This window comes from Notamacropus eugenii, chromosome 3 (assembly GCF_028372415.1).
Source record: "Notamacropus eugenii isolate mMacEug1 chromosome 3, mMacEug1.pri_v2, whole genome shotgun sequence".
NCBI lineage: Eukaryota > Metazoa > Chordata > Mammalia > Diprotodontia > Macropodidae > Notamacropus > Notamacropus eugenii.
This window is the reverse complement of record NC_092874.1, coordinates 473,635,560-473,655,052: the sequence shown is the minus strand read 5'-3', so window position 1 is coordinate 473,655,052 and position 19,493 is coordinate 473,635,560. Positions and strand designations below refer to the sequence as shown.

Sequence of the window (19,493 nt, the reverse complement as noted above, 5' to 3'; positions counted from 1 at the left end):
AGACCCCTTGGGAGTAGGGATTATTTGTTAAAATGTTTTTATTCATGTCTTTTGTTTCCACATCACTATTTCCTTCAGGATCCCTTTCCTTCCTCCTCCCAGAGAGTCATTCCATATAATAAATATTTTTTAAGGCAAAAAAAAAATCAGTAAGATTGATCAATACATTGAAACTATGTGCAATGTATCTCATTCATGGCCCTTCCACTTCTGCAGAAGGGCAGGATGGGAGAATGGTCTTGTAGCTTTTCTTTCTGGCCGTGCTTGTTCTTGGTAATTTTGCAACATTCACTTTTGATTTTTTCTGTTGGTTCTTTGATTTACATTGCTGTAGTTGTGCATATTGTTCTTGGCTCTGCTTCACTCTAAACTAGTTCAAGGAGGTCTTTCCATGTTTCTGTGTATTCATCACATTTGCCTTTTCTTTCTTTCTTTTTTACAGCTTACTGGTGAGGAAAGAAAAGGTGAAAAGAGAGAAGGAAGGATAAACAGGAGGAAAAATAGAATGGAAGGAAATACATAGTAATCATAACCGTGAAAGTGAATGGGATGAACTTACCCATAAAATGGAAGCAGATAGCAGATTGGATTAAAAAACCTGAATCCTACAGTATGTTGTTTACAAGAAACACATGAAGCAGAGAGATATAGAATAAAGGTAAGGTACTGGAGCAGAATATGTTATATCTTAGCTAATGTAAAAGAGTTGGGTAGCAATCATGATCTCAGAGAAAGCAAAAGCAAAAATAGATGTAATTAAAAGAATTGAGGAAAGAAACTACATCTTACTAAAAAGTTCCATAGACAATGAAGTAATATCAGTACTAAATATATGCCCCAAGTGGTATAGCATCCACGTTCTTAAAAGACAAGTGAATTACAGGAGAAAAACTATGCTATAGTAAAACTATACTAATTGGTGACCCAAACTTTCCCCTCTCAGAACTAGATAAATCTAACTACAAAATACACAAGAGAGAAGTTAAGGAGGTAAAAAAGAATTTGAGAAAAGTTAGATATAAAAGATCTCCGGAGAAAATTGAAGGGGGATAGAAAAGAATAACCCTTTCTCTTATAGCACATGACACCTACACAAAAATTCACCATGTACTTGGGCATAAAAAACTCAAAATCAAATGTAGGAAGGCAGAATTAAAAACAAATTTCTACAATTTTTAAAATTTTCATTTAAGGTTTTGAGTTCCAAATTCTGTCCCTCCCTCCCTTCTTACGTTCCCTCCTCCCTGAGATGGTAAGTAATCAGATATAGGTTACACTGATGCAATTATGTAAAACATTTCCATATTAGTTATTTTGTACAAGAAGACTTGAATAAGAGAAAAAATTAAAGAAAGTGAAAAATAGCCTGCTTCAGTTTGTATTCAGTCAATATCAGTTCTTCTTCTGGAGGCAGATAGTCTGCTTCACCATGAGTCCTTTGGAATTGTTTTGGATCATTGTATTGCTGAGAATAGCTAAGTTCACAGTGCTTCACTGAACAATTGATGTTGCTGTGTACAATCTTCTGGTTTTGTTCACTTCACTGTGCATCAGTTCATGAAAGTCCAAGTTTTTTGGAAATCAGTCTGCTCATTGTTTCTTGCAGCACAGCAATATTCCATTACAATCATATACCACACCTTGTTTAGCCATTCCCCAATTGATGGGCATCCCTTCGACCTCCAATTCTTAGCCACCATAAAAAGAGCTGTATAAATATTTTTGTATAAATGGGTCCTTTTCCTTTTTTTGAGGTGTTTTTGGGATATACATCTGCTGGATCAAAGGATATGCATAGTTTTCTAGCCCTTTGGGCATAGTGTCAAATTGTTCTCCAAAATGATTGGATCACTTCACAATTCTACCAACAGTACGTTAGTGTCTCAGTTTTCCCACATCCCCTCCAACATCCAACATTTTCCTTTTTTGTCATATTAGCCAATCTGATAGGTGTGTGAGTGGCACCTCAGAACTGTTTTTAATTTGCATTTCTCTGATCAATAGTTATTTAGAGCATTTTTCATACAACTTTAGATAGCTTTGATTTCTTTGTCTACCTGTTCACATCCTTTGACCATTTATCAGTTGGGGAATAACTTGTATTTTTATACATTTGGCTCAGTTCTCTGTATATTTGAGAAAAGGGGGAAAGGCAGAAATATTCAATGCATCCTTTTTAGATTATAATGCAATAAAAATTACATTCAATAAAGAGCAGTGGAAAGATAGATTAAACTTAACTGGAAAGCTAATCCTACAGAAAAAGTGGGTCAAAGAACAAATCATAAAAATAAAAATTTCATTAAAGAGAATGACAGCAATGAGAACATGCCAAAATGTACGGGTGCAGCCAAAGTGGTGCTTAGTGGGAGATTTATTTCTTTAAACTCTTACATCAGTAAAATGGGAAAAGAGCAGATGAAGGAACTGAGTGCACAACTAAAAAAACTAGAAAAAGAACAAAATAAAAATTCCCAATTAAGCACCAAATTAGAAATCCTGGAAACCAAAAGTGAGAGTAAAGAAATAAAAGTAAAGAAACTATTGAGCTGATAGAGCTTGGAGCTAGTTTTATGAAAAAAACCCCACTCAATTATGATCGGCAAATCATTGGTTAATTTGATGAAAAACTCCCAAATAACCAGTACCAAAAATGAAAAGGGTGAATTTACCACCAGTGAAGAGGAAATTAAAGCAATTATTAGGAAATAGTTTGTGCAATTATATGCCAATAAATCTGACAAACTAAGCAAAATTGAATATTTACAAAAATATGAATTGCCCAGATTAACAGAAGAGGAAATAGAACACTTAGATAACCACATCTTGGAAAAAGAAATTGAAGAAGCCACAATGAACTCCCTGGGAAAAAATCTCCAGGGCTAGATAAGTTCATAAGTGAATTCTACCAAACACTTAAAGAACAATTAATTCCAATACCATATAAATTATTTGGAAATACAAGTGAAGAAGGAATCCTACCAAATTTCTTTTATGATATAAATATGGTGCTTATACCTAAATCAAGAAGAACTAAAACAGAGAAAGAAACCTATAGACCAATTTCCCTAATGAATATTGATGCAAAAACTTTAAAATACTGGCAAAGAGAGTACAGCAACATATTACCAGGATTATACATTATTATCCAGGTGGGATTTATAGCAGGAAGGTAGGACTGGTTCAATATTAGGAAAACTATTAGCATAATTGACCAGAGCAAAACCAACAGAAATCACATGGTTAGCTCAATAGATGTACAAAAAGCTTTTGATAAAATACAGCATCCATTCCTATTAAAGACACTGGAGAGTATAGGGATAAATAGAGCTTTCCTTAAAAGGATGAGTGGTATTTATCGTGAGCCATCAACAAGTATTGTCTGTACTAGAGATAAGCTAGACGAATTCCTAATAAGATCAGGGGTGAAGCAAGGATGCCCATTATCATCACTGTCATTCAGTATTGTACTAAAAATGTTATTTGTAGCAGTAAGAGAAGAAAAAGAAATTAAAGTAATAGGTAATGAGAAAAAAAACTCTTTGCAGATGATGATGGTATACTTACAGAACACTAGAGAATCAACTAAAAACTACTTGAAGTAATGAACAACTTTAGCAAGTTGTAGGACATAAAATAAACCCACACAGATCATTAGCATTTCTTTATATTACCAGTAAAGCCCAGCAGATAGAGAAATTCCATTTAAAATGACCATAGACAATGAAATACCTTGGAGTCTTCCAGCTGAGACAAACCCAAGAACTATAGGAACACAAGTACAAAACACTCTTCACCCAAATTGTTGGAGTGTAAGCTCAGTTTTCACATGAACAGTCTCAGGCAGGTAAAAGTGAGGACTTCTAAACCTCAGAGTTCTCACAAGGCCCCCCAGGGAACAGCTGGGGATTGAGGCATGAAACATGGGCTATGTCGTGTATTTCCACCTCTTCTCAGTGGGAAACTTGCTGGGGAGAGCATCCCACCCTTGAGATTGGTCCGTGGTCTGAGCACACCTGTTGTTAATTAGCTAGAGGCTGAGAGCAGGCACGGTATTCATGTGCAAACTATGTGGCTGGGAGAGCTTTAGTAGGGACAGGAAAGCCTGAAGGCCTTCTTCTTGCTGCGGGGTCCCCTTTGGGGGCCCCTCCCCTCTCTTCTGGATGCAGGGTCCCCTCTGGGGGCTCTTCTTGCTTCGGGGCCCTTAGAGGGAAGAGGGTCCCTCCCCTCTTCCACTCCCATCCTCTTGCTGTATCCTTGCCCCTTGGGAGGAGGAGGGTTCCTCTCTCCTGGGGAAGAATTTCGCCCTGCATATGGATACGTAACTAAGACCCTGAATAAAGCCTAACCCTTGTTTGACTCTGGAAAGTCTCTTCTTTCAATACGTTTATCCGGTTGGCCACCGAAGACCTGGACGAAAGGTAAGCAGACTCGGGTAGCTCATCGGCCTCTAGGCTGAACACCAAATAAAGTCAGATCTAAACAATTGGAAAAATATCAGTTGCTCATAGGTAGGCTAAGCCAAAATAATAAAAATGACAATTCTACCTAAATTAATTTACTTATTCACTGCCATTCCAAACTACCAAAAATTATTTTATAGAGGTAGAGAAAATAATAAAATTTATCTGGAAGAATTTTTTCTTTTTGTCTGTTTCTTCTTTCCTAACATGACTAATATGGAATGTGTTTTACGTGATTGCACAGATAGAACCTATATCAAATTGCTTACTGTCCTAGGGAAGGTGGAGGTGAGGGAAGAAAGGAGAAAATTTGTGCCTCAAAATTAAAAAAAAATGTTAAAATTTTTTTATATGTAATTGGAAAAAAATGCTATTTAAGAAGAAAAAAAATGTGAAATAAGGTTTCATTGGTTTTCTTGGTTGCCAGGTCAGACTAGTGACTTCTATGGAGCTTGCTAAAACCCAAAGATATTCATAGCCAGCCTTCCCCCATACTGTAGTGGGGAGGTTGATTTTTAAAACTCAGGTGTATTGGGACATTTCCCTTCATTCCATTTCATATTTAGTCTGGTGTCCTACCCTGTCAATCTTTTTGAATTCTGCTTCTGTAATCTGGTGTGTGGGCTCTCTCTTTCAGCTTTGTGGCATTTACAGATTTGATGAGGGTACCATCTATGCCTTTGTCTCAATCAGTGATAAAAATGTTAAACAGCACAGGGCAAGGCTCAGAGCTGTGGGGCCCTCCACTGGAGACCCCCTTCCCTATGGACATTCATATTGACAATGATGGCTCTGGGTTTGGCCATTCAGTGGGATCTGAATCTGCCTCTTCACTCTTCATCCACAACTCTGCTTGGTTTCACCTCCCCAGAGCAAAATTCTCCTTTGCCTGATACCTCCTAGTGACCCCTCCCCCGTTTCCAGCTTTCTTTTGTGTGTTTAATTCCGTTATTAGATTATAAGCTTCTTGTGGCAAGGACTGTCTTTTTCTTATTTGTATCCTCAGTGCCCAGCACATAGTAGGTGCTTAAGAAATGTTTTTTGAATTGAATTGAATATCTAACTGAATTTCATGTGGCCCATAGCTTTGCATCTTTTCTACAAGATTGGCTTGAGAGACAATACCAAGTGCTTTGCTAAATTCGGAATGAATTCTTCTTCCAGCTGTACATCTCCCTGATGTACAGCCTTTGGCGTGGTAACTCCTTTTCTGGACCACTATTTCTGGCCATGCTTGACTTCACTCTCACCTCTGCTGTCCTTTTTCTCTTCCTCATCAGTCACCTGCCAGAGTAGGTGTCTCCAACCTTTCCAGGTTCCCTTTATGTGGGTCTTCCCCCCTTTAAATGTAAGCTTCTTTAGGGAAGTATTGTTTGCTTGCTTCGGTTTGTGTGTCAGTCAGGTTTCCAGCCAAGGCTGGACCACTTCATTCTCCTACATATGAGACCTGACTCCTTAGTGGTAGGTAGAGAGAATGCAAAGGCGATGCTGTAGACCTGTGGGATGGGGGAGTTCTTGCAGAGCTTCTTTGGGGAGAGACTCATTTTGGAAGCTGTAGACCCACAATGGAAACATCCTTATTTTCCAGCTAGTCTTCATAAAGACCTGGTAAACTTTCTACTTGGGTGATTTTGGGGTTTCTCTCTTGATTTGAGCTGAGGTCTTCTCTAACTCCCATCAGAAAAGCTCATATGTGTGTATTTTCTAATTCTAATTCTATTAGAATTCTAATTCTGTATATTCTAATCTGTATAGCTTCTCTGATTTCTTTTTGCTTTTTACTTGGATAAATGGGTTTACTCTGCATCATGCTATGCATGATGATCTTTTGAAGTGCGACCAAGGGGTCAAGATGGCAGGTGTAAGATTGGATTGCCCTTCCCTCTTAAGAGTGACTACAAAAGTCACTTGTTTGAATCCTTAAAAGCTATGCTCCTAGATCAGCCATATTTATGGGGGACAAATTGATGTAATTCCAGTCCAGTATACCTCATGGAACCTGGAGAAAAGAGCACTTGGTCTTGCAGTCCTCCTGAGGTCTCAGGTAGGAAGTAGATCTCAGATTGGATTCTACTAATGCTTCCTGAAAGCTATGCATCTGTGCATTGGGACAACCACATGGACGTACATGTGTCCCATGTATATCTACTTAGCACAGTGGCCATTATAGAGTATGAATGCCCTATCTAAATGGGAGCTGGCAGAGGGTGAGTATATGAAATTACTGTTTAACCTGATGCCCACGTGCACCAAAAGGCTCTAGACATCTACTTGACAAGAAGCAGGACTGGAAAGTGGGAAAAACACTGGCTTTAGGGATGAAGAACTTAGGTGTAGGTGGCGGGTCCACTACCTATGACTGTAGGCAAGTCACAGCCTCTATGGGACTCATCAAATCCAAGGGGTTTGAACTAGGCAGCTTCTGGTTCCATTCTTGTGATCCCATGAAGATGCTGTTTATGAAAGGTTTAGAGCACGCTCTCCTTAACTGGTCCCTGGTGTCTTGGTATTTCTTAAAATGTATGTGGAGAATATTCATCCATTAGCAAAATTATTGCCAGCTATAGTTTTCCTTCTAAAATGTCTAACACAAATTTGTATATCATCATGTGGCAATTTGGGGGTATCTAAGAGGCTTCCTTTCTTTTGCATGTTTTCTATCTAGGGATATTCTCTACTAACAGTGGTGCTTTCTCCCCCCCCAGCCTATTCAGGTCTTCTTGTGTTCTGTGGCCTAATGTTTGGGAAACATGACCTTAGAATGTTTGGAGCTTTCACCTGGGAGTGGGACTGTCTATGTTTGCCTTTGAAATGCAGGATCCAAGAGGCTCAAGCTGACACAAGGTAAAATCAGGCAAAATTGTCGAGGGCCTTGTAGATTTTTACTACAAGTGTTTGCAAAATCAAGAACAATATTCAGACTGACTGTTTATCCTAGTAAAAAGTACCAGGGAAACCCTTGTCTAAAAAAAATGAGAGATGATAAAGTGTCTCAAAGAGAAGAAAGAAGGGAGGGTTTTGGGTCAGCAATGTGGTATAGTTGAAAGAGCACAAGTTCTGTAGTCAAAGGACCTGGATTCAAATGCTGACACTGCCCTGTGACCTGCAACAAGGCCCCCAATCTACATGAGCCTCAATTTATCCTCTGTAAAGTGAAGGGGTTTGACTAGATGGTCCTTTACAGGTTTAGATCTGGGATGGCCTCACAGGGGGCAGGTTAAAGGGTGCCATCTTTTCCCCAAAGATGGCCAATAGGGCCAGAGCAAAAATAAAAATTGATTCAAGAGAGAAGGTCTTCCTTTTTTAGCATCAAATCCTGAAAACTCATCAGATTGCTGCAACATTTGTTGAGTTCGTCAGGTTGGGGCACCCAAGGTCACTGCAGAACTGCTATATCTTGGAGATATTTTCAGAGCAATAATGATTGTCAAATTCTCAATCTCCTCCACCTCAAATATGCAGGGGAATCACCCAAAGTCGGGGCCTCGGATAAAATGGAGCCTGTGGTAGCTCTCAGACAGAAAACTTCCCGGGTAGGTTCTACCAACATTTAGGCAGCTAATTTTTGCTGCAGTTTGGGAGAGCAGAGGTGAGCCATAGAGGAGGACCTCTGACTGTAATAGGAACTGATGATAGGGAAGGAGAAGGTCTTTGCTCTTGAAAGTAGGCCTTGAGGCAATTAGGGAGGACCTTGTCTCTGTGAATTCAAGGAAAAGAGCTGAGAACTACTTCAGTTTCCCATGGCTGGGCTTGGAATTCATGGAGAAAATGGAAAAGATGGCATGACATGACCATAAAGAGGAGCCAAACGTGACCTGTAATCATCAGAGGTGAGACTCCAGGTCCCCAGCTGGTGATGATGGAAAGGTCCCTGGGTGCCACTAGCAACCATCCCCAGAGCTTTAGGCCTGTGAGCCAGCCTGATTTGCTGCTGATGTGCAAGAGAAATGGATTTGTTTGGCTTGGCCACCAAGGGCAGACCTTGCAGTCATGGGGATAAGCTGCAGAGGACCAGTTTGGGGGTTTGCTGTAAGGTAAAACTTCCTAATATATAATTTGAATAATCATTAAGTGGAATAATTAATGTTTCTGATGTAGAGGGGATTCTTGGATAAGACAGGTACAGGCTGGACTTCAGCAATCCCTCCAAGGCCCCTGCCAACCTGGAGATCCAGGTTTTGGACTCGGAAAACCTTGGTTTGGGGCTTGGGGTTTTAGGCAATTCATTTCTCTAAGCCTTAGTTTTCTTCATCAGCAAAATGGGCATCAGAATACTTCCATATCTGCCTTACAGGGTTGTTGTGAGATTAGATTGTAGGTTTACAGATTTAGAGCCAGAAAGCAACTTGGAGGCTGTGGGGCCCAGGCCTTTCATTTTACAGATAAAGCATCTGAAGTTCAGACAAGGAGAGTGACTTGCCCACAGTCAGTGAGTAGGAAGGGACAGAGGCAGGATTCACACTCAGGTCCTATTGACTCTAAAGCCACTTCTTTCTGTTGGCTCCTATTCTTGCTATCTAGTGCAGTGAATAGTGATGCCTAGTGGCTGAAGCCACAGACACTGGTGGCCTGCACCCACTCCCACCCTCTCATGAGGCTTCTTCTCTGGGGGAAGCCTGGCTTCTAGGCACAGGAGTTACTCTCTCCTAATTCTCCCATTTATTGCTTCATTATCCCTGCCAGTGCTTCCCAAGAAAAGTTGGAACTCTAGTCTAGGGTTTTCCCAAAGAAGGAGGGAAAGTAAGAGTAGACAATGTAGAAATATGAATTAGGTAGGAAACCGATCTGTTCCCCCACATGGAAGAATTGTAGCACATTTTACAGCATGACTAACTTGTCTTTGAGGAGTGCTAGGGCACAGTGACCAGAGAACTGATCCTGAAACTGGAAGGACCTGGGTTCCAGTCCTTTCTCTGAGGCACATTGGCTCTGTGATCCTGACTGTGACTTATCTCAATGATCCAGTCAACTCTTTCAGACTATAAGCCCCAGAGAAGTGCCAACCTGCATTGGTAGAGGGATTTTCCTCACCTGGGAGTTCCTCATATTAATGATATTACAGGTCCAGCCCCTAGTCTAACATCACTACCAGAAGGCTTAATGAGAAAAATGTAACATTTCAGGAGGCTGCTAACCAGCCATTTCATATCCTCTGAGCACAGTCTGGTCAAGCACCAAGTGGTGTCTTCTTTCTGGTGCATAACTGCAATGCTCCATCCCTCGGTGCCAGCTTCCCATCCCCCAATCACAGCCACTCAGGTAGATGCTTCTGCTTGTCATCAACACCCATAGGCTCCCTAGAACCTTTCATGGCTCATAAGGTCAATGCTAAAGGAAAGAAAAGGACACCAGAGGCAAAGAGCAGTCAGGGGCCTGGAAGAGGCTTAGGTGAAGAGGCACACACTACATATGTGGTGCCCCTATCACACGTCACCTTTTGCTGTAGCCACCTCTTTTCACCTGCTCATCTGTGGCCAAAGAAACCTTTAAGCCCCAAAGCCTCCTTTTTAAAAAAATGCAACAACTCTCCCACCTCAACATTTGCTATTATTGTGATTCAATCATTTTTTAGTTGTGTCCAACTCTTTGTGAGTTCATTTGAGGTTTTCTTGGCAAAGGTGTTGGAGTGGTTGGCCTTTGCCTTCTCCAGCTCATTTTACAGATGATGACACGGAGGCAAACAGGATTAAGTGACTTGCTCAGGGTCCCATAACTAGGAAGTATCTGAGGTCGGATTTGAACTCAGCTCTTGAACTCAGGTCCAGTGCTCAGTTTACTGTGCCACTTTTCTGTTGCCATAAGGTTATGGAGGGGAAATGATCAAAGAACCACTTAGGGTGTATCATGTTATTCTAAATAAGCAAGAAGTCCTTTCAGTGTTGGGCTACCACATGTCCAGGAATGTCTGAGAAGTTGGCCATCCTAGAGGTCCAAGCAAACATGGCATCCAGGGAAGTTTCCAAGGGCACTCTGGGAGCAGGGGTTGGCCTCTGTTGGCTCATTCAGCCTTGCTTCACAGGGAAAGTACCATGCTGATGCTAAAGTGTCCTGTGCTAAGGGAAGCTGTGACAGATACAGCGTAATTGTGGAATAACATTTTCTGGCTTCTGTGCTCTGAATATTTGTCAACAGCCACTTAACATATTCTCTGAATGTTTACCTGAAATCCCCTTCACTAAGCAAACTAAACAGAAAGTTCTCGTTCTGAAGTCCAGTTATCTCTGGACTTCCACTAGGAGGAGACTGGCTTGCCCATGACAACTGCAGCAGGCACACTCTGTCTGAAAAGTCATTTAGCGCTTATCTTCCACTTGTCCACTAGAGGGGACCCACGCTTCACTTTCAAGTTAACCTGGGCTACCAGTGGACCTGGTCATTGGGTCTCAGCTACAAGAGGGCTCAGAAGCCACTTGATCCACCTCATTTTACAAATACGGAAATTGGGCCTCAGAAAAGGTCACAAGAAAGGAAGAAAAGAAGCATTTATACAGCACCTACTGTGTGCTTTACAAATATTATCTCACTTGAACCTTACAGTAACTGCAAAGTGGGTGCTATTATTTTCCTCATTTTACAGATGGGGAAACTGAGGCTGAGAGAGGTTAAGTGACTTGTCTAGGGTCTCCAGATGGGGAAGAAACCTTTGTGTCAACATGATCTTTGGCTCCCTCTCATGAAAAACTAGGGATGGGTTTCCTAACCCACCGTGTAATGTGAGTTGACTTTACAAAGGAATTAGTTGAAATGCTAGTTAGAATTAAACATAGTTGCGGATAACTATTTTATGAGAAACCAAGACCAAACCATTTCAATTACAGAAAGATTTAATGCCTTTAAAAGTGCTTTTCTAAGAAGCCAGCTACACCACATTTATGAGCAAGCTTGAAATTTTGATCACACAAAAGAAGTTCATTGTTTAATGGACTAATACACATAGAAATACAATTTACTAGGGATTTGCTTCAGAAAAGCCTCTTCTGAGCCTTCTCTCCTCCTCTCTGAGGTTTGTAAAATTGATATTATTCTTCTACAGTGTAGATGTTATAGCCAAGTAACAAGGTCTATAGAAGAAAACACTAACCCAAGCCAAGGAGTGAATGTCGGATCTGGCTCTCTCCAAGTCTCAGCTCAAAACCCACCTTCTACAGGAGGCCTTCCCAATCTCCCCAGCTGCTGGTGGTTCCGTCTTAGATTACTTTCCATCTGCTCTCTATGTATGTTTTAAGTACTGTGCGAGAAAATTCTTTACTCATTGTTTTGGGCATGAACCTCCTAGAATATGTACAAGAGGGAGAGAAATTGAGGGATAAATAGGAGAGAGAGAGAGAGACAGGGAGAGAAAGAGAAAGAGACAGAGAAAGAGACAGAGAGAGACAGAGACAGAGACAGAGAGAGAAAGAGACAGAGAGAGACAGAGACAGAGAAAGAGAGACACAGAGACAGAGTCAGAGATAGAGACAGAGAAAAGAAGAAGAAAGAAAATGGAGAGAGAAAAAAGGTTGAGAGGAAAGAGAGAGATTGAGAGAGTGATCCTAAAAGAGACATTTTGTTTTGAAAATCTAAAACAAGCCATTTTTACTAGACAATTATTGTATTCTCACACAAAGTTCCACAGAAAAATAAAACATAGTTATAGGGCTCAGGTGAAAGTTTCTTTCACAGTTTTGATTCATTGAACAGTCATCCTGGAAAATATTTTTCCTAAAACCATTCAAGTCACCTTCAATCACTTACTGGGATACCAAAGGTGATCTCAAGAGATACTTCCACAAATTGAATTAAGTACTAGATTTCTTCCTTTCCTTAGTAGAATCATGACCCTAATCACTTGAGAGAGGAGTCTTGCCTGGACTACTTAAGTGTCTCTGTTTAGAAAATGGTTAGCCCTTCAATAAAAATGATTTCAAAAGATTTCAGTGTAGGATATTGTTTTAGATTTGATAAAGACAAATAAGATTTCTCATTCAGGTGGGAACAAGGACTGGAGAATTAAATTTTTATTCTAATATTATTTTGTAATATTAATCAACAGGAATTTATCTATTTTAGAAAAAAATATTTTATTTTTGTCCAATTACATTTAAAACAATTGTTAGCATTCATTTTTAAAAATTTTGAGTTTCAAATTCTCTCCCTTCCTCTCTCCCCTCCTCTCTCCCTGAGATGGCAAGCAGTTTGATATAGGTTATATATGTGCAACCATGTAAAACATATTTCTGTAGTTAATGTATAAAAGAAAACACAAACAAAAAAGCTATGAAAAATAAAACAAGTGAAAAATAGTATCCTTTGATCTACACTCAGAATCCATCAGTTCTTTCTCTGGAGGGGGATGGCACTTTTCATCATGAGTTCTTAGGAATTGTCTTGGATCATTGCATTGCTGAGAAAACTGTCATTCGCAGTTGATCATTGTTACAATGTTGCTGTTACTGTGTACAATGTTCCCTGGTTCTGCTCACTTCACTTTGCATCAGTTCGTGTAAGTCTTTCCAGGTTTTTCTGAAACCATCTTGCTTTTTATTTCTTATAGCACCATAATACTCTATCACAATCATATACCACAAATTGTTCAGTCATTCCCCAATTAATGGGTATCCCCTCAATTTCCAGTTCTTTGTCACCACAAAAGTGCTACTGTAAATATATTTTGCACATATAGGTCCTTTTCCTTAAAAATTTTTTTTGTCTTTTTGGGATGCAGACCTAGTAGGGGTATTGATGGGTCAAAGGGTATGCACAGTTTTATAGCCCTTTGGATATAGCTCCAAATTGCTTTCCAGAATGGTTGGGATCAGTTCACAACTCCACCAACAGTGCATGAATTTCCCAGTTTCCCTACATCCCATCCAACATTTGTCATTTTCCTTTTTTGTCATATTAGCCAATCAATCAACAGGTATTTATGTTCCAGATGCTATGCTAGGTGTTGGAATACAAATGCAAAGAATGAAACAAAAACTGCTCAACGCAAGCCTCCATAGTCTAAAGAGGGGTTGGGCCTCAGTGTTCTTCCAAAGTGCCTACATACGTGTATGGTATCTCCTCCACTGGAATGGCACTTCCTTGAGGACTGAGGCTAGCTTTGCCTCTCTTTGTGTCCTAGCTTTTAGAAAAGTGACTGGCACATGTAAGATGCTTAGAGGATGATTTTTGATGGACTTCCCAAGACCTGACACAGGAATCTTTTGGAATTATCTGATCACTCATTATCTTCCTGTCTTCTAGGCTGACATTTATGCCTCACAGATCTTAAGGTGGTTCTGCCATCATACTTGACTCTGAGACAAAAATAAACATTGATGGGGGCGTTCAGTTCTGTTCGCATTTATCAAAGTCCTGCTCGTGCCAGGCCCTGAGCTCGGTGCGAGAGAGCCAAAGACATAAATGAAAACACCCCCTGCCCTCAAGGAGGTTACATTTTCTTGGGGGACACAATGAATTTATGTATATATAATGTATATACTGGTGTACATGTTTTACAACATGTGTTCACTGTCTCTGGTTTTCAAAATTTGGTTAAGAAAAATAATAGCATTAGTATAGTGGCAAAAAGACATACATCGAGCATCCCACTTAAAACTGCATGAAGACTTTTGGGACGCCCTATATTGTCCATATTATTCTTACAACAACAGCAGAGGCTATTGCTATCCTAATTTTACAGATGAAACTGAGATGCAGAAAGGTTACTTGAGGTGCAGAGGGGTTCTTCCTCAGGATCACACCTGGATTTGAGCTCTGATCTTCCTGACTCCAGGTCCATCACTCTTTCTCCTGCTCCAACTAGCTACCACTGAGTTTATACAAATATGTTCAAAGCAAATACAAAGTAGTTATGGAGTTTGGAGGAAAAAAGAGAATGGAGAAAAGCCCCTTGAAGGAATTGACTTTAACTGGACCTGATAGGAAGTGAGGAATTCCAAGAGGTAGAGGAGGGGGAGGAAGGCATGAGGTACAGCCTGTGCAAAGGACAGGGGTCGGAAATGAACAGTTAGTAGGGTGGTTTGTCTGAATTACAGAGTGTATGTGGGGGAGAAAATGGACTATCTTGAAAGATAGACCAGAGCCACATAACGAAGGGTTTTAAGGGCCATGCAGAGAAACTTGTACTTCATCTTAGAGGCATCAGGGAAGCTTCTTGAGCAGGGAAATGACATTGGTTAGACTTGTGCTTTAGAAACTTCTATTTGGCATCTGTGGGATGGAAGGGTCAGAGAAAGGAGAGTCAGAGCTATGGGAAAGCGTCTGGGACCAAGGGGAGCTGTCCAGAGGGATGCTTCACTTTAGTACCAGAGACCAAAATAAAAGTTGTTATTGGAGTTACATGACATCCTTTTATATCACCTGAAAAATGCTGATATTCCCTGAGATGGGAACTTGACTCTCATGGTGGAGAGAAACAAGATATATATATATATATAGGATAAACAGATAAAACTCAATACTGACATTCTTGATATAGAGGAAATCAGAAGTTGTTAACACACAAGTAATTGGAAGGATATTTCCCAAGTGTTCCTTGGAGAAGCAAATAAAGAAGGTGATCTAATTCTGCACCTAAAGGGAATAAGAAAACATATGATATATATACACACATACATATATATCTACACACACACACACATACATATGTACACACACACATTTTGCCCACAGTAACAGGCACTAAATATTTTCTTTTTCCAGTGAGGGAGGAAAGCATCAGACCGCTACACCCCGATGGCTAATGTAGAAATGACCCACACTAGTGACCAGTTAGTTGTTTGCAATTTGGTAAGAGTTACCTTCACTAATTGGCAGGGTGGGCATTAGCAACTGGGGAATCGTAAAGGTCTCATGTAAATAGTGACAACTGAATTAATCTGTAAGTAGCTTTGGATACTGAGAGGTTAAGTGATTTGCGAAAGATCACACAGCCAGTGTGTGTCAGAGTTGGGGTCTGAGCCATAGTTTAGGTCCTGACTCTAAGGCTGCCCCTGTACCCACTATGGAAGTCTGCCTCTCTCTATCATTATCCTCATTGTGTTCTTTTTGCATATTCTCATTAGTGATGCAAGGTAGGGTGGCCAGGTATTCCATATCATATGTTTTCTTATTCCCTTTAGGTGCAGAATTAGATCACCTTCTTTATCTGCTTCTCCAAGGAACACTTGGGAAATATCCTTCCAATTACTTGTGTGTTAACAACTTCTGATTTCCTCTATATCAAGAATGTCAGTATTGATGTCTTTGTATGCAAATCTCACATTTACAGTACCAGCAACTAAATGAATGTTTATAGACCATCCAAAGGCTGTGAGATTCCCAACTACTGTCTACCCTCATCTCCCATTCCATCATCATTATTGCAACAGAAGGGAGCCACACAGGATTGAGCACCATTTCAAAATATTTCTTTGTTTCATGGGTTGTCATGACCAAGTAAGATATTCGGACCTATAACTAGCCCAGGGTAAATGGGGCTTTTCACCAGGGCACCAATACGGTAGCAAAAGATGATGTTTTCCCTCCAAAGTGATCGCCACCCCTGTGCCTGAGCTCATCAGTCCATTTGTACAATTGTCCCCAGGTCACCACCCTCAGTGTTCTGGCAGAAGACACTGGCAGAGTAGTAGAGTTCCTTTCCTGGGACCTCACTGCCCTATCTCTCAAGAGGGTCAGATCAATACATGAAAGGAATCTCCACAATAATATTTCAGACAAGTGGTCATCTGGAAAGATCTGGAAAGAGGGGGATGGGATAAGGCAAGAGGGTCACATCAGACCCTGACCGTCTGATTCCAGCTATTGAGGCTAACATGCTTCTTTACTGAATTGAGAAAACTTATTCTCCTCCCTTGGTATCCCTCCTCCCACCACAGGGACTCTGGCACTGAAAAGCAGAGGGCAAGGACATCCTGTCGCCTTACTGACCATAAAGTTTTACAGGCAACTCAATTATGCCCAGGCTGATGGTCCAGTCTGGCAATTCCCTTTGCTCTTCTCTCTTTCCCATCATTCTGCTGGCCAGATTTGAACCTAAGGTCACTTCAACCCATGAAGAGGTCAGAGGCAGTTGGAAGAGAGTCCATAAATTCAGCTTCTTTGGACAGCTCCAGCTAGAGATCCGAGGAAGGAAACAATTGGCTGAAATGAGATTTGGGATGTACATCACCATCATTAATTATCATAATTAATTGTTATTGTTATTTTACTGGAATTAATTTATTTCTGCTCCGTGGTTCATCAATAGTCATGCCTATTAAGAAGTGGGTGGACCCATCTCTAGGTCCATTCTAGAGATGTGAGAATGGTTGATAGATAATGAGATACAAAGTGTTTATAGTATGGTCCCATGGAACAGCGTGCTGGATTTGGAGTCTGAGTCCAGCTGTGTGGCTGTCAGGTCCCACAGCTTAGAGTAAGGGGTTTCACAAAAAAAATTAGACAAACCAGACAATGCTGAAAGCAATGGGTTTTCTTATTGGGCACATTTGAGAGAAGCTCCTGTGTTTTGACTGGCAGGGGAAGGACCCTAAAACAGTCCAGTGAGCCCCCATCCCTCACACTGAGGACCAGACTGACACATCTAGTTCAGGGTAGTCTAGTGACTTTCCTCATATTGGGGACTGACTCACAATTTCAGAGCAGTACTGGAAAGAGGCAGGGAAGGAATACAAGCAGAGATGTCACCAGGAACTGTCCAGCAACGTGGTCTCCAGACCTCGGCAGGACGAAGGAGTCTACAATGTTGGAGGACTCCTGGGTCTGTGCTTTAGGGCAGCTGAAGAAATGGCTGAGTCAGGCCACCTTAAGCCCTTCCCAGATTAGGTCTCTCATGGATTTTTATAGGGAGGGAGGAAAGAAGGGAGAGACCCTGCTCAGGCAGATCTGCTCTGTTTCCCACTCCTGCTGTGGTCAGGGAGGCTTTTGTCAGTCAGCTAGGAAACTGGGAGATTCTAACCTGGAATGATTTCAGTGTTCAAACAAGATCATCTTTTTAAAGTCTAGGCTTTTTTAAAAAAAAACAACAAAACCAGTGTAACAATGGCTCTAATTCATGTAGCTTTACACCTACTGGAACAAAGCATTAAGCAACGAAAATGGAATAGAAATAGAACCATCTGAACAAATAAATATGCCTTGTCTAAGTCCAAAAGCGTCGGAGTCATTCTGTGGCATGTTAAGTCCATCAGCTTCTCCCTCTTGGTTTGTTAGTGCATTGGTCAGAGGCCCAGAGTTCTCAAAACTCTGTTTCCTTACAACATTGTTGTTGTTGCATATATTACTGTCCGAATTCTGCTTCCTTCCTTCATCAAATGATAATAATAATAATAATAAATAATAATAGCTAACATTTATATAGTGTCTATTCTATGTGCTAAACTCTTAACAAATATTTTCTTAACTGATCCTCACAACAACCCTGGGAGGTAGGTGGTCTTATTACCCCCTTTTTACAGATGAAGAAACTGAGGCAGATGAAGATTTAAGTGACTTGCCCAGGGTCACAGCTAGAAAGTAGCTGAGGCCAAATTTCAACACTACTCTTCCTGACTCCAGACCTGGCACTATCCACCGTGCAGCCTAGATTATAGAGATTTTCCCACTTCCCTCTGAAACAGTTTCATCATCATTCACATGCCACAGCTTGTTTAGCCATTCCCCAAAAGTTGAGTACCCCTTTAGTTTCCAGTTTGGGGCTGCTATAAAAAAAATCAACTAAAATATTTTTGTACATAGGAGTCCTTTTCCTTTGATCCTTCTTGAAGTATAGGCAAATAGTAGTTTCTCCAAGCTCAAGAATTGTACACTTTTGAGTCATAGTTGTTCCAAATTGCTTTCAAGAACCGATGAATCAATTCACAGCTCCATCAACAATGCATCAATGTGCCTATTTTCCTATAGCATCTCTAATATCGGTCGTTTTTACTCTTTTGGCTTCTTTGCCAACATGATGAATGTGAGGTAGAACCTCAGGGTCATTTTAATTTGAATTTCTCTGGTTACTAGTGATTTGGAGTATTTTTCACAAGGTTGTTTATATTTTGAATTTCTTTCTTTGAAAACTCCTTGTTCCTAACCCTTTGATCATTTATTGGGAATGATTCTTGGTCTTAAATTTTTGTCAGTTCCTTATGTATCTTTGATGTGAGAACTTTATCAGAGACACTTGTTGCAAAGAGTTTTCCCCCATTTTCCCATCTGTTTTCCTTCTAAATTTAACCAAATTAATTTTGTTATGCAAATTAAAACAAAATTTTAAATTAAAATTAATTTAAATTTTGTGTAACCAAAATTGTCAATTTTATCTCCTGTGATCCTCTCTTTATCTTGCTTTATCTTGGACTCTTACCCTCTTTATAGATCTGGAAGGTAATTTCTTTTTTAATTTATGATGTTAACTTTTATTTCCAAGTCATGTATCTATTTGGAGTTTATGTTGATGTATGGTGTGAAGTGTTGGGCTATACCTAATTTCTGTCAGATAGCTTTCCAGTTTTCCTAGCAATTTTTATCTTATTGTGAATCCTTTCCCCAGTAACTATCACCTTTGTGTTTATCAAATATTGTATCATTGTTTTTTACTCAATTTGTTCCCCTAAACAACCTTCTATTTTTAAATCAGTACTATTTAAAAAAATGAATACAATTTTATGATCTAATTTTGAAATCTGACAGTGTTAGGCACTCTCCTCCCCTCCCCTTCCCTCCTCTCCTCTCCCTCCCCTCCTCTCCCCGCCTCTCCTCCCCTCTTCCTCTGGGTTTACTGGCTACATTTCTTGCTCAAGGATCAAGCCTTAAACCAAATTCACTCTGCAGCTCATAGACTGTACAACAAGTCCCCAGCCACCTAGCACAAAGTAATAATCAAATAGTAATTGTTTCTCTTTTACCCAGGAACCCTGAGGGTCTTCCCCTCGCAGTTTGATTTTTTTTTTTTAATTAAAGGGGCCATCCCTTGAGTAACTTAAAGAAGCCTATTCATTGAATGGGTGTATCTCACTCAAAGTAATATTGTGATAAGCCTGAAAGGGCCAGGATCTC

The 19,493-nt window shown here is 40.3% G+C and overlaps 1 protein-coding gene across 5 annotated transcripts in view; it reads left to right on the top strand.

Annotated features, from left to right (window-relative positions):
• Nucleotides 1-19,493, top strand: part of SCN11A (sodium voltage-gated channel alpha subunit 11) — a 229,891-nt gene that overhangs the window by 5,625 nt on the left and 204,773 nt on the right. For 4 of the 5 annotated variants that reach the window (XM_072598948.1, XM_072598944.1, XM_072598945.1 and 1 more), the window contains exon 2: nucleotides 443-658. The exons of the other annotated variant lie outside the window; for it this stretch is intronic. The gene's annotated coding sequence lies outside the window, so the exon portion shown is untranslated. The remainder of the gene's footprint in view (nucleotides 1-442; nucleotides 659-19,493) is intronic. 5 annotated transcript variants of the gene reach the window in all.